This window comes from Dromiciops gliroides, chromosome 4 (assembly GCF_019393635.1).
Source record: "Dromiciops gliroides isolate mDroGli1 chromosome 4, mDroGli1.pri, whole genome shotgun sequence".
In the NCBI taxonomy this organism is placed as follows: domain Eukaryota; kingdom Metazoa; phylum Chordata; class Mammalia; order Microbiotheria; family Microbiotheriidae; genus Dromiciops; species Dromiciops gliroides.
In genome coordinates, this window is record NC_057864.1 from 207372139 (window position 1) to 207385371 (window position 13233).

The 13233-nt window shown below is 39.7% G+C and overlaps 1 protein-coding gene across 2 annotated transcripts in view; it reads left to right on the forward strand.

Moving 5' to 3' along the window:
• The first annotated feature begins 2600 nt into the window (after positions 1–2600).
• The window catches only part of ABCA5 (ATP binding cassette subfamily A member 5), a 136497-nt gene continuing 125864 nt past the window's right edge, over positions 2601–13233 (forward strand). Inside the window, exon 1 of one of the 2 annotated variants that reach the window (XM_044002517.1) lies at positions 2601–2908. The gene's annotated coding sequence lies outside the window, so the exon portion shown is untranslated. Of the gene's footprint in view, positions 2909–3404; positions 3424–13233 lie in introns of those variants that run through there. The other variant, XM_044002518.1, reaches the window with a different exon arrangement.

A 13233-nucleotide genomic window follows, 5' to 3' on the forward strand; every position in this document is an offset into this window, starting at 1 on the left:
TTCCTTTTTTGCCTTTGCTCCCCCAGGGACAGCACAATGCTTTACACATAGTAGGTCCTAGATAAATACCTGATGAATGAATGAAAGTTATTTTGCCTTATCATTAAGTGTTTTATATTTATTTTGTTTTGTTTTTTGAGAGACAATGGGGGTTAAGTGACTTGCCCAGGGTCGCACAGCTAGTAAGTGTTAAGTGTCTAAAGCCAGCTTTGAACTCGGGTCCTCCTGAATCCAGGGCCTGTGCTTTATCCACTGTGCCACCTAGCTGCCCCAAGTGTTTTATATCTAAAAGTTAATAGAATAATCATTTCAATTGGCTGTTTTTGTGTAGATGGGAACCATTCTGGTTGGGACTTAGAAGTTACAGTGGAATGTATAACCTCCAAAACAGGTTGCTGCTAGGATCCCAAGAGAGTCTGAGTTGTGAGCCTAGTGGTGATCCATTCCTGAGAACCTCTCTGACCAGAGTTTGGAATGAGTGAGCCAGTCCAGAGAGATATTAGGGGCCAAAATCCTACCCCCTGGCTGGTGTTACACCCAGAAATAGAAGTTGTAGAGAGGAAAACCGCGTCTCATTCTTGGTGATCCCATGGACCATTGCACATTGGGCCTTTATATTCTCCACTCTCTCTCAAAGTCTGTCCAAGTTCATGTCCGATGTTTCCATTAAACTATCTATCCATCTCATCCTTTGCAGAACCCTTTTCCTTTTGACTTCAATCTTTCCCAACATCAGGGACTTTTCCCATTGCAGGTGGATAAAAATCTGAAATACTGGAATTCTCTTGTTGCCACCTTTTTTCCCCAATTCTGGTATCTTTGGACTCACATTCTTACAGTTTAGCACAGCTTGGGTGATAGAAAACTAAAACAAATTCTAGTTAAGTGATTTTAATTGAGTGATTTGATCACTGTTGTCAATGTCATATCTGTCAGAGAAAGAGAGTTTTTAGAAGATTGAATCTGGTGATCTTGAGATCACCATGACAGGGAGCTTATAGAATCTATTCATGGAAAACATTGTTATAAGATTAGGCCTGATGGTTTCCAGACCATCTTGACAGTTTTCCCTTAAGGGAGGCTGTAAGCTTATAGAACATACTCATGGGGAAATATTGACAATAATTTTTTTGAAGCAACCTTTGTACAACTGTGTCTATCACAAGCTTGTTTTTTTCTCCCTGATAATATTTTATTATTTTGTCCTGACCCCTAGTGCAAATCAGCTAGCTGGGGCGGGGGGGGGGCACCCAAAACTAGAGTTTAAGAACTCTCTGAGTATACACACTTATACTCTGTCAGACTATAAACTCCCAGAAGGGTACTTTGGAGCATACTCTCCCCTCCAGAAGGAGAACACCTTTCTGCTGGAGCACCCCCTTCCTGTTAAATGGACCCACAGCTCTGTGTACCTCAATTTAGTGCTGTCCTTACATGTTATACTCTATTCCTGTTCCTCTTTTCCCCATTGCTTGCAATAAAGGTTTGCATTGAACTGAATCCCATTGTTTTACACGTTATTATCAGCACCCAAATTCATTAAGGGGTTGTTTTCTGTGGCTGGCCCATGAACCTTTCCTTAGATATAAACTGGGTATCGGGAGGAGGATTTAAGCTATTGACAGCTGCAACTACACTGCAGGAGTATGGCTCTCTGAGCTCATTTGTAAAAAGCAAGGGTCAAAACCCTACATCCTCCCAGGAGGGACTCCCTTATATCAGGGAACTATCACAAAGCCATGGAGACAGCTAGGAGGGTTTTCAAAACAATTGCAACAAGAGAGCAAGGTCTCAAAACAGAGTGAGAGAGAGCTTTGAAAATTTAGGAGGTACTACATTTTTAGACATCAAGAAAACCACTTAGGTATCACATAACACCTCAATTTTGAAACCAGTGGGTTCCTGACGGGAAGAGACAGTTAGATAGGGAGGGAGGAAAAATTAAGAAAAAAGGCAGGGATGAGGAATAGGTTGGCTCAAAATGTAGTGGGAGTCAGTCAGTTAATGAGTACCTATTAAGACCCACATCACCCCGTAATGTCATTGGTCCTTTTCGAAAACGGAAGACAAACAACGATGTGCCAAGCACTGTGCTTGCTAAGTGATGGAAGAAAGATGCAGATGTGAGGATAGTGGGGTGGTTAGAAGTGTGAGGAAGGCGATGATGATAATGGTGATGATGACGACGGAATAGTCAGGGGATGAACAAGAAAGGAGACACAGGAAGGAGCCCAATAGATGCTTATTGAATAGGGGGCATGAGGGTGCAGAAGCGGGCAGTCAATAAATAGTGGTGGTGAGAAAGCTCAGCCACAGCAGCTAGTGGGGAGAAAGCTAGGAAGGTGTTTAATGAGTGTGCGGTGGGTGAGGAGGCGGGGAGAGGAGCGCCGTTCAAAGGAAGGGACTGGCACAGTCTTGCCACCGCACTGTGCAAGGTCAAAAGTCTCCAGGTTGCCTGCCTAGCTGTTTGCCGCATCCCCACTCTGCCCTAGGGGACTCCGTGGGTGCGCTCCGCTCCAGGCGGGGCGGGGCTCGCGCTCCCTTCTAGCTCCGCCCCTTCCCTGCGCGCTCCGCATTTCGGAGGCCTCTGGAGCAGGTGGGTAGCCCCCACCGCAGCAGTTGCTTTTGACGCTGCAGCAGCTCCCGCTACCGACGCCGTCGCTGAGCTTCGCATTCCCAATTTTCCCCTCCGCCCCCCGCCCCAGCACCCCGCCTCCCCCTAGGGAAAAAGGAAAAGAAAAAAACAAGAGGTCTGTCGCACTTCCTCCGCAGTCGGGCGCCCCCCTGTGCGGGAGCGACGCCGGAGGCCCTGAAGTGAAGAGGCAGAGAGAGGAGCCGGAGCCGGAGCCGGAGCTGGAGCCCGGGAGCCCGACGTCCGTCAGTCCGACTGGCCGGCGGAGGCCGCTGGGTAAGGCGAGAGGCGATGGCGGGGGCGGGGGCGAGGGCCGAGCGAGAGGCCGAGACCGAGGCTACGGTGGGAGTAGGATGGAGCAGAAACGTCCTTCCCAAGAAGAGTGCGTGCTTGTGTGTGTTATGTGTGTGTGTGTTATGTGTGTGTGTGTGTGTGTTATGTGTGTGAGTGCGTGTGCGTGGGGAGGGGGCGAGTGGAATAGCACCCGGGGGAGAGGTGCAGGAGGATCGGGCTGGGGAAGCCGAGGCCAGCCTCGGTTAGGGACCGTCCTTTGGGTGGGGTTCTGTCATCTTGTTTATTTCTGTTTCTTTGCACTCCTCCAGCTACCCCCAAGGTTGTTGATTTGTGAGCTGCTGCTTTGGGAGGGAGGGAGGGAGGGTGGTGGTGGTGGAGGAGGCACGGGAGTCTCCTTGGAGTAGTGAGTTGGAGGACGTGGAGGAGAGAAGAGGCTACTTGCACTGCTTTTGTGACCTGGTTGTTGGCTTTTAGCAGGAGTTTTTCACCAGGGGTCGGTGAGTCCGGTACAGTCCAATCGTTTTTCAGTCTTGTAGGACTCTCCGTGACCCCGTTTAGGGGTTTTCTTGATAAAGATACTGGAGTGATTTGCTAGTTCCTTCTCCATCTCATTTTACAGATGAGGAAACTGAGGCAAACAGGGTTGAAGTGACTTGCCCAGGGTCTCACAGCAAGTGTCTGAGAACTTGTCAAAAAAAACAAAACCCAAAAACTAAACACCCGCCCTCCCCCCCCAAAAACACCCTGCGTCTTCATTTTCACCAACCTTTGAGGTTTCCAGAGCTCAGCACAGTGTCTGATACATAGTATTTGTTGAGAAGTGCTTCTTGACTTTACTTCGTAATCCTATGTATTTTATTTTAAATATTTAAAAACATTAGGTGATTTAACCAGACTGCCAAAAAAGAAGCCCCTTGACCTGTGACCTGTAAGGAAACTAAGGAGGCAGAAGGGACTATGACTTTGTGTTTCTGTATATTTTCTTCCCCGCAGTCCTTGATAGCGGTAACAAAAACTCTGAAAATCAAATGTCACATTGATAATTTTTGAAACAGATAATACCAAATGATGTAATTACTGGTGAGGTGTTTTTGAAAAGATGTTTGGGTTACACGATTGAAAATGTATTATATCTATACATATATACATAGATATAATGAAAATATTTTGTTATGGGAAAAATGTGGGTCCTAAAACATAAGGAAAAGCTCCAGTCAAATATAAAGCCAGACAAGCTATGTATATGTAGGAGCCCTACATGGTGGTAGCTTGAAGGACATGGTTTATTTTTAGGTACTTTATCTTTATTTGTAAGGAATAGTTCTAAAGTGTGGCCACTTTAATAGGATGTATTGGAATGATAACATAGAGTAGCATTATTTATTGGAAAGTTTCCATTTGAAAAATGTTTACTTCTGTAATCAAGATAGAAAACCTATTGGGAAATCAGTGGGACCTTTACTGACTAACTATTAGAAATTTGTTTATGTTACTTAGGTATACTTTAAGCAAAAACTAAGTGTAAAAACCTGTGACTTATTAATAAGTAAATTATGTCGATTTCGTTGAATCTGTGTTTATATGTATTATATTCAAGGAATTGTGTAATAATGCCTCATTTTTCAGGATTAATAGTTTAAAATGATTCCATATAGGATTGTTTTAAATAGCAAGTGTTCCTGCTACCTATGATTAGATTAAAATAAATTTGATTTTTATAATTTGATTTATTTACAAATTTTACAAGCAGTTTTTTTTTTTTGTATAAAGTGAGCTATACCTTATAGCTATTTCTCCTGAGGGGGAAAAATGACAATACCTGCAAAAAAAGAATAGGAAACTTTAGCTTGAATGTTTCTATTTATGAGTTACACCATGGCATCCTTGGCTTAATCTATCCTCTTAGCATTTATAGGTGAGGCTGTACATATACTTGTTTTTCTGGAAAGGAGAACTTTGTATAATTGCATGCAAACAAGGAGAGCCTCTTGGGCACTGTTACCTGAGGTGTTTCTTACCCTGAAGTCTGATTAGTAAACCTTATATATTTTCGAAGTATGCTTAATTATGATTGATTCTTACATGAGTTGTAAGGAATCAAAGGTTATATAATTGAGTGTCATTTGTTGTTTGTATTGAATAATACAAAGGTCCTGATAATACTTACCTTAAGGATTTTTGCATTGGTATGGACACTGATAATGCTAATGGATATTATAACCCCTAGATTGATGCCTTGTGGTTTCATGAATTGCTTTGGTGAAGTATATATGATCACTCACTAATTTTCTGATATTGAGCTTCCCCAAATTAAGTGAGACTAATTCTTAGTTGACAGACATGGTCAATCACTAGGTTCTCTAGTTTAAGCCTTTCTGGTTTTGTAAAGACAGCTCACATTTCTGTAGCCATTAAGTGTTTATAAAACATTTCTTTAACATCAGTCCTAAGAGGTAGGTAATATCAGTTATGCCTTTTTTATGGGAGAGGCAATGTGGCCTGTCTCAGGTTACCCAGCTAGTAAGTGTTATTCTGGGTTTGAATTAGGTTTTCTGAATCTAAGACCAGTATGGTTTCCAGTAGAGCACGCTGATCCGTACTTGTACTGGTTTGTATTCTGCCAGCATCATGTCTTAAGATCCCACATTGACTACAGCACCACTACGAGGCATTGGAAAATAACTTTAGAGGAAGAAAATCCTGAAAATGTTAGTTAAAAAAACTTGGAAAAGTCCAGTTTTTTGTTTTCTGTAGCTTCAGCTATTTTATAACACCAGTTGAAATGGAAGGAGGAAAAATTTTAATCTATGAACTTAGAAGGGAAGGGATAATGTAGGAGCAAAAAAGTATTAAATAGTCTTAATTACTAGCAATAAGCATAATTTATTTGTTAGAGGAAAGTTTTAGAAACTGGAGATAAATAAAGTACTGGTAAGATATGAAACAATCAATTCAAACATTTATTAAGTACCTGCTTTGTGCCTGCCAGACACTGTGGTAGGGGCTAGGAATACAAAACCAAAACAAACAAGAGCCTACAGGGAGCTTCCTTTCTTTTTTTTTTTTCCTTCTTCCTTTCTGTCTTTTTTTTTTGTTTGGAGACTACAGGTGTATAGATATGTACATAATTTACAAGATAAATGCAATGCAAAGTACATTTTTAAAGGGAAGGTAATATTAAGGGCTAAAATTCCAGCTAAACTGTCTAAAATATCTAGTGCGTGGTCGCCAATAAATTATAAGCTTTAGCAAGAGTTAGACTTTTAAGCATTTATTAAGGAGAATAAGAATTTGATAAAGAGAGAAGAAAAGCCTAGATTCCTATCTATTAAAGGGAGAGCGCATTTCTAGCTGCCTTCTTCCTCCCACTAGCCAACGTCACTTCCTGATGCCCAAAGAAAAGACTCCTGGTCTTGCCCTCAAAGACCTTCGCTTCATGGGCGGAACTCTTCTACAGTAAGTCTCCAGCAGGTGGCGTCATTCTAATCATTACAGTAATTAGTAGCTGGAAAGTAGTGCCTAAGTAGAGTTTTGAAGGAAAAAGTTTCTGAAAGTTAGAGGTGAGAATGATGAAGCACATTTCAGTTATGGGGGACAGCCAGTATGGAGGCATGGAGGTGGGAGGTGGAGAGTTTTGTGTGATACACAACAAAAAGGCCTATTTGGCTGAACCATAGAGCTGGTGAAAGAAAGTATTGTATAATAAGCCTGGAAAGGTAGATCGGAGACAGATTGTGAAGGACCTTAAATGCTAAATATGGAATTTATGTTTAAACTGTGTGGTTTAAAAATCTAAGTGTGGTTTCTAATCAGTTCCCCCAGTTTTGGGGGAAATTGGCTAAAATCACTGATAAATACACCAAGAGTTTAGGCTTTTAAGGGTTTATTAAAAGATATAAGATTGAGGACAGATTCCTTAGAGCATGGAAATCCTAGCCTTCCTAACCGTCTACTTGAAACCCTGTGACCACAGCCCATGTCTAGAACCAAAGAGCAAGATTCTCTCCGACAGCCTCAACTTCCTCCTTCCTGTCCTCTTCTGAGAAATGGGAGGTTCTTCAAGTTGATTGGCTGAGAGCGGTCTCCTGTTGATGTTGCAGTCCATAGCCTGTAAGAACACTTGATGTTGCTGTCCATAGCTTCTGGGAACACACTGACCTCAGGGTTGGCTAAAATCTAATCACCTTTAAGTGGGTACTTAGTAGTTCCTCTTTCACACCCAATTCAAACACTACTAAGTCAATCAAGTCAGACTCTTGGGCGTCTACCAAATTCCATTATCTTAACACAAATCCTTGAGGCTATAGAGAGCTGATGTTGGTTATTGAGTAGGGGAATGACGCGTTTGGACCTGATTTTTAGGAAAATCATTTTGGCAGTTGTGTGGAAGATGGATTGGAGTTAAGGAAGAAACTAGTGAATTGGCTAATTAAGGAAACAGAATGGAACAAATATGAAATATTTTGTAGGAACACATATTTAGAAGGATAGTGGTACCTTCAACAGAAATAAAGAAGTTCAAAAGAGTGATTTTGAGGGGGAAAACTATGAGTTCAGTTTTGGAAGTTTAGATGCCTATGAGACATCCAAGTTGAAATATGTAATTGACAACTGAGCAGCTGACAATTTAGGAGTTGGCCACATTAAGTTAATAATAAAATCCATGAGAGCTGATATGGTCACTGAGCAAGAGATCATAAGAATGTAGAAACAGGGGGCAGCTAGGTGGCACAGTGGTTAGAGCACTGGCCCTGGAGTCAGGAGGACCTGAGTTCAAATTCGGCCTCAGACACTTGACACTTACTAGCTGTGTGACCCTGGGCAAGTCACTTAACCCCCATTTCCCCGACAAAAAAAAGAATGAAGAAACAGAAGCAGCAAGAGTAGGGCAGAATCTTGGGAAATATCTATAGTCAAGTGTTATGGGTAAGGAACCAGCAAAGGATACTGAAAAGGAGTTGTCAGACATGAAGACCAGTGGCTCAAAAACCACCAGGAGTTACGGTATTTCTCACTTTGGAAGTTTTTCTGCATCAGTAATTCTATCATAGACTTAGGATAAATAGCATGTATTCTTCAGTAACCACTTAATCATTTGCCAAACCTTGTCATTTCTACCTCCTCAGCATCTCTTGAATTTGTCTCTTTACTTTCAAGGCCACCTCTCCAGGTTAAGTTCTCATCATCCCACCTGGCATACTGATACGTAATTATTATTCTTGCTTGAAGTCTCTCTCCGGCTCGACACAGCTGCTAAAATGATTTTTCTAAAGTGCAGAAAACTCCGATCTTTTTATTATCCTATTAAGTAAAACTCCAGTTTTCTCCCTTTGCCTTTAAAATAAATCATTTTTGTTATTGTGAACTTGACAAGCATCAACAAATATGAACATTTCCATATATAAAGAAGAATAGAAAAAGTAGATTGTATATAAAATACAAATCTCTATTACATACAGCAAATTCAGCCCATTGATTCCAAAGCTATTCTGCCTGTGTCACCCTCTGAACCTCCTTCTGTTCTGTGTATTCTAAAAATGTTTCATTAACATTCTTTTTTTTCTTTCTTTTTGGCATCACTGTCACTAGCCTCCCTCATCCCCCACAATTCCTTCCCACCCATCTTTGAGAAAAAAAGGCCCTCCTTATAATTAATAAATATTATCAAACAATAGAAAAGCCACAAATTGTCTTTGATGGTGTATGTCTCATTCTATACAATTAACATGTTACTTTCTTTTTTTGTTGATTTTTTGGTTGTTTTTTTTTTGGTGAGGCAGTTGGGGTTAAGTGACTTGCCCAGGGTTACACAGCTAGTAAGTGTCAAGGGTCTGAGGCTGAATTTGAACTCAGGTCCTCCTGAATCCAGGGCCGGTGCTCTATCCACTGCGACACCTAGCTGCCCCTTAACATGTTACATGGAAAAGCATGTTTCATCATTGGTCTTCTGGAATTGTGATTGAACATCTTTTCCTACCTTTCCAGTCTTATATTGTTTCTCACATGTGACGACACTCCACCTCCTGACTGAGAATTTCCACTGGATGCACCCCCCCAAATCCTGGAACTCAGTATCTATGTTCCTACCTCCTCACTTCCCTGGCTTACTTCAGCTTTTACCTGAAGCACCACAGTTTTGCAAGAAGCCTTTCCAAGTCCTCCTTTACTTTAGTGCCATCCCTCTGAGATTAACTCCAATTCATCCTATCTCTCTCTCTCTCTCTCTCTCTCTCTCTCTCTCTCTCTCTCTCTCTCTCCACATATACATATAGATACATCCATATAAGTATATCTTATTTGTATGTTGTTTTTTGGCTGTTGTATCCACCATTAGACTGAGAGCTCTTTGAGAGCAGGTTCTGTTTGTTTGTTTTTTTTGCCTTTCTTTGCATTTCCTGTACCATTGCTTAGCATAGTGCCTGGAACATAGTAGGAACTTAATGTTTGTTGACCAAATGATGAGATCTTAATTCTTTCTTTATAATGTTATAGTCATTGTGTAAATTGTTTGCTGATTATTCTGTATCAGTTCATATAATTCTTGTCAGATTTTGAAGAATCCATCTTTTGTCATTTCTTATGGCATAACAGTATCTCATTACATTTATTTACCATAATTTGTTTGCCCATTCTGTAACTGATGGGCAGCCCCTTAATTCATGGTTCTTTGTTACAACAGAGTGTTTCTTTGCAAGTTCTTTTGCTTCTTTTTTTATACCTTTTGGAGGTCCTGCCTAGTATGGCTAGCTTTCCAGAATGGCTCCACCAATTTATAGCTGTACCAAACAGAGCATGATTGTGTCTCTTCTCCATTAGCACCTCCAGTGATGGTTATTTTTCTTTTTTGGTCATGTCTGCCAATCTGATGGATGTGAAGTGGAACCTAAGAATTGTTGTAATTTGCATTTCTCTTATTGATGAAAGGAGAATTTTTTCATATGGTTGTTGATAATTTTTTTGTTTTGTTTTTGTCTTTCTTTGTATCTCCAGCATTTAGTATAGTACCTGTCACATAGTAAGCACTTAATAAATAAATGCTTTGATTTGAGAACTCTCTGTTCATATCCTTTGAACATTTATTTATTGTGTAATAATTCTTATATTTATAAATTTGAATCAGCTTCTCATATTTCTTTGATATCAGACTTTATCAACTTTGTTGCGAAGATTTTTCCCAATGAACAATTTCCCTTCTAACTGGGTTGATTTTGTCAGTATGAATGCCAATTTTATGTAAGCAAAATTGTCCATTTTCTTTATGATCCCCTCTCCCCCTTGTTTGACTGAGAACTCTGCCATTTATAGTTGTGAAATGTAATTTCTTCTTTGCATCTTTATATGACCTTTATATCAAGTGATATATCCCTTTGAAGTACATCTTGGTATATGTGAGGTGTTAGTCTAAACTTTCTTCCAGTTTTCTCTGAAGTTTTTGAGAAATAGTGAATCTTTATCCTAGTAGTTGTCTTTAGTTTTATTGAACATTATGTTATTATTTTCGTTTGCTTCTAGATCTCATGTTCCAATCTGATGAGTATGACATATGCAGCCTCAGAGTTGTTTTAATTTGCATTTTTCTTATTAGCAGTTTAGAGTATGTTTATAATTTTGCTGATAGCTTGAATTTTATTCTTTGAGAACTTTGTGTAATAGCCCTTGAATATTTATTAGGGAATGACTCTTGTTCTTATAAGTTTAAATAATTTACCAAATATCTTAGATATCACACCTTTATCAGAGAAAATTTGCTGAATATATTTTTCTCAGTTATTGTTTTCTTTTTTTAGCATCTCACCCCCAAGAAGATGGTGAAAGAGAAGGGATTTGATATTCCTCTTCTTATCCTTGCTTGTTTTTACATCAAATGTGTGTGGGAGTGGGGTGGGTGTGGTAGGCTGAGTTTTCAACCTTCCTTTATCTGGGTGACAGTGAGATTTATTTAATGTCCTCTTCCCTAATTCCTTTATTCATGTTTGTAAACTGTTCTTCTCCTGCAGTATGAGAAATATACCCTTTCTTTCTCTTTTCTACACTAGGATATTCCTTTTTCTTTCTCTTTTGTTTCCCCTCTTAAAACCATGAGTACAGAACCCGTTCTATCCTACTGCCCTACTTGTCTTATTTAACTCTTTTAGTGCCCTTTTAACACATTGTGTTTCTTAAGGGACACCTGTTTGTTATCCCTTGGTATAATGGTAGCATTTCACCATCATATGGCTCCTTCTAGTTGCTGGAATAAAATTACCTTTCTAGGGTCAGTGAGGTGGTGAAGTGGATAGAGCACTGACCCTGAAGTTGGGATGATCTGAGTTCAAATTTCACCTCAGACACTTACTAGCTGTGTGATGCTGTTCAAGTCAGTTTAACCCCAATTGCCTTAAACATCTGGGGCTTTTCCAGTTGTCCTGTTTCACCACTGTACCCAGATGGCTCTGGAGGAGAGTGAGGTTGGTAACCTAGCACAGCTTTCCCTCACTTTAACCCAATTCATTGCAAGTCATGACATCAGTGATGTCACGGCCCTTTTCGGGAATGAAGGACAAAAAAAAAAAACAACAACCTTTCTAAATGTCTCTGGAATTTTTTATAGGAGTGGGTGTACAAAATGATGAATATGGAAATGTTTTACATGATTTTATACATATAACCTATATCCTATTGCTTTCTGTCTCAGGGAGGGGAGAGGAAGGGAAGGGAGGCAGGGATAGAATTTAAAACTCAAAACGTTAAAAGAAGTTTTAAAATATTTTAGCATGTAATTGGAGAAAAATAAGATCGTTTATATTAAAAAGAAAAAAGTTGGAAAAATTTCTCTCGAGTCTTGTGTTTTTATATTTCACAGTTTCTACTCACCTTTCATCATCAGTTCTTGAAAGTTGTCTTTGAAAGGCCTATTTTTCCCTTGTAGCATTATAGTCAGCTCTGCAGGGTAAGTTATTCTTGGTTAAGTCTTAAAGCTGTCACATCTTTTGTGATCCTGACTGTAGTTCTTTGTTATTTGAATTCCTGCTTTCTGGCTCCTTGAAGTATATTTCCTGCAATTTGGAAGCTTAGGATTTTGGCTTTAACCCTTTAAAATTTTCTTCTTGGGATTTCTTTGAGGAGGTGGATTCTTGCCATTTCCATTTTGTCATATGGTTCTAATAGATCTTACCAGTTTTCATTTATGATTTTTTAAAAATAGAGTAGTCGGGACTTTTTTGTGTGTGATCCTGGTTTTCACTTCATCTGATAATTTTAAAGTTATCTCTCCACCTATTTTTCAGGTCAGATACTTTACATTTTCTTTTGTTTTTTTCAATCTTTTAATTGTTGATATAATTTTTTTTGTTTTCTCATCGAGTCATTAATTTCTCTTTTGTTGTTGTTCTGTTGTATCCTATTCTTTGTGATCCTATTTGGGATTTTCTTGACAGAGATACTAGAATAGTTTGCCATTTCCTTCTCTAGATAATTTTACAGATGAGGAAACTGAGGCAAAGAGGGTGAAGTGATTTGCCCAGGGTAGCACAGCTAGTAAGTGTCTGAGACCAGATTTGAACTCGGAAAAATGAGTCTTCCTGACTTTTGGCCCAGCACTCTATCCATTGGGCCAACTAGTTACTCCTAATTTCTGTTTGATTTATTCTACCTTTCAGAGGATCTGTTACTTTGTAAGGCTTACCACTGTCCTAAGCTATTTATTGTCCTTCTAATTATTTTCTCCATTGTTAATTTTTTTTCTCTCATTTTATATCTTACAGGTATTCAGGTAGTCCTTGTGGAAAATCAAACAAATTACCTCTACTGCATCCCTATAATTATTGTGGAATTATTCTCTTTTTTAGGTTGGGTTTATTTATTACTTTTCTATATCTATAATAATTTTTTTAGTGGTTGGTATGTTCTTTTTTTCTCTTTATCTACAGTCTTTATTTCTCACCAGAGGCTTTCTGTCAGGGCCAGGCTCTTACCTGTGATGCATTTTGGGGTGGAGTGACCTGGGTTCCTGCACTGACCTCCACTTCCCAGAAGATATCTGTACTGACTGTTCGTAGGTTTGGGGCTTTCTTGAAACTTTGAAATTTAGAGCATTGCATCTTAAGGGTTCACTGTGGTGTCTTAGGACCCTGAATTTGCTGGAAAGCTTCCATCTTTTTTGCTTGTTCTGTCACTGGCTTTTTGGGAGGTGTTGTTTCTTACTCCCAGGGGCTCCTGGTTGACTCTTGTGTAGTTCTGGGGTGGACAAAATCATTTAATGTAGCAAGTTTTTATGGAATATGTATTAGGGGTTGAGGCCAGAAGGCCTAGGGTGCCCATCTTAATGT